A 2,516-nucleotide genomic window follows, 5' to 3' on the forward strand; every position below is an offset into this window, starting at 1 on the left:
AGCGACAACATCCAAAAATGGGAGGTAGACGTTTTTTTATATTTCCATAGTAAATTTGATACTAGAATGGATGGAATTCTAATGCTCAAGAAATCGATGTAATTCATTCATCCCGTGCGGCGATACCACAAATGTGTCGTCCACGTACCTCCAGGAGACCGTTGGTTTAAAACTTGCTGAGTCCAGTGCCTTGTCCTCGAAGTCTTCCATGAATAAATTAGCTACCAGAGGGTAGAGGGGGCGTCCCATGACAACACCATCGGTCTTGTATGAATGCATGGTTTCTCGGCGATATGAATTAATAAAATATTCTCAGGCTTCCAGCGGTTAAAATCGCACGAGCTTCCGACCGAGCTCTCCCCGGTCATTGTCAAGTGGTAAGACTGACTGCTGTGTCGACGTGGCCGCGTCGTTATACAGCCGCACTGCTAGCTGTGACGTCACTGGTGCTCTCTTCCTCGACAAACAGAGTGTTGCAAAAAGGTACGGGAAACTTTCAGGAAACATTCCTCACACAAATAAAGAAAAGATGTTATGTGGACATGTGTCCGGAAACGCTTAACTCCATGTTAGAGCTCATTTTATTACTTCTCTTCAAATCACATTAATCATGGAATGGAAACACACATCAACAGAACGTACCAGCGTGACTTCAAACACTTTGTTACAGGAAATGTTCAAAATGTCCTCCGTTAGCGAGGATACATGCATCCACCCTCCGTCGCATGGAATCCCTGATGCGCTGATGCAGCCCTGGAGGATGGTGTATTGTGTCACAGCCGTCCACAATACGAGCACGAAGAGTCTCTACGTTTGGTACCGGGGTTGCGTAGACAAGAGCTTCCAAATGCCCCCATAAATGAAAGTCAAGAGGGTTGAGGTCAGTAGAGAGTGGAGGTCATGGAATTGGTCCGCCTCTACCAGTCCATCGGTCACCGAATCTGTTGTTGAGAAGCACATGAACCCTTCGACTGAAATGTATAGGAGCTACATCGTGCATGAACCACATGTTGTGTCGTACTTGTAAAGGCACATGTTCTAGCAGCACAGGTAGGGTATCCCGTATGAAATCATATTTACGTGCTCCATTGAGCGTTGGTGGAAGAACATGGGGCCCAATCAAGACATCACCGACAAATAATGCCTGCCCAAACGTTCACAGAAAATCTGTGGTGATGACGTGATTGCACAAATGCGTGCGGATTCTCGTCAGCCCACACATGTTGATTCTGAAAATTTACAATTTGATCACGTTGGAATGAAGCCTCATCCGTAAAGAGAACATCTGCACTAAAATGAGGATTGACACATTGTTGGATGAACCATTCGCAGAAGTGTACCCGTAGAGGCCAATCAGCTGCTGATAGTGCCTGCACACGCTGTATATGGTACGGAATCAACTGGTTCTCCCGCAGCACCCTCCATACAGTGACGTGGTCAACGTTACCTTGTACAGCAGCAACTTCTCTGACGCTGACATTAGGGTTATCGTCAACTGCACGAAGAATTATCTCGTCCATTGTGGGTGTCCTCGTCGTTCTCGGTCTTCACCAGTCGCGAGTCATAGGCTGGAATGTTCCGTGCTCCCTAAGACGCCGATCAATTGCTTCGAACGTCATCCTGTCGGGACACCTTCGTTCCGGAAATCTGTCTCGATACAAACATACCTCGCCACGGTTATTACCCCGTGCTAATCCATACATCAAATGGGCATCTGCCAACTCCGCATTTGTAAACATTGCACTGACTGCAAAACCACGTTCGTGATGAACACTAACCTGTTGATGCTACGTACTAATGTGCTTCATGGTAGTACTGTAGAGCAATGAGTCGCATGTCAACACAAACATCGAAGTCAACATTACCTTCCTTCTATTTTGCCAACTGGAGGTGAATAGAGGAAGTAGGGTACATACTGACGTAACTAAAATGAGCTCTAACATGGAAATTGAGCGTTTCCGGACACATCTCCACATAACATCTTTTCTTTATTTGTGTGTGAGGAATATTTCCTGAAATTTGGCGTCCCTTTTTGTAACACACTGTATATAGTTATGTTTTCATTCCGCGTCCGTCGCGCCCGTTTTAACATCGCGATAGTCGGGTTCCGTCTTTGTTGATGGTGTTTTCAGCGGTTTTTATTTCAATAGCTTCTTTTATGATGCTATCGCAAAATCCCTCCCTCATATCGACATGTTTCGTCGAATAGAATTCGATGTCCACTTTCTAAGGCGTGTTCTTCCATGGCTGAATTTTCTGGATAGCGTAGGTGTAAGCACCTCTCGTGTTCCTTCCCGACGTTGCTCTACCATGCGTACTGTTTGGCTGACGTAGTAACAGCCACACTGACATGGTATCTTGTACACTCGAAGCGTTCTAAGATCTAGATCGTCCTTCACAGGCCTCATGAGCTGACGAACTTTTGCTGGGGACCTGAACACCGATGAAATGTTATATCTCTTCAGGAGCCGGCTAATCTTTCCCGACACTGTACCACAGAAAGGCTAAAACACAAG

This window comes from Schistocerca gregaria, unplaced genomic scaffold (genome assembly GCF_023897955.1).
Source record: "Schistocerca gregaria isolate iqSchGreg1 unplaced genomic scaffold, iqSchGreg1.2 ptg000455l, whole genome shotgun sequence".
Classification (NCBI taxonomy): domain Eukaryota; kingdom Metazoa; phylum Arthropoda; class Insecta; order Orthoptera; family Acrididae; genus Schistocerca; species Schistocerca gregaria.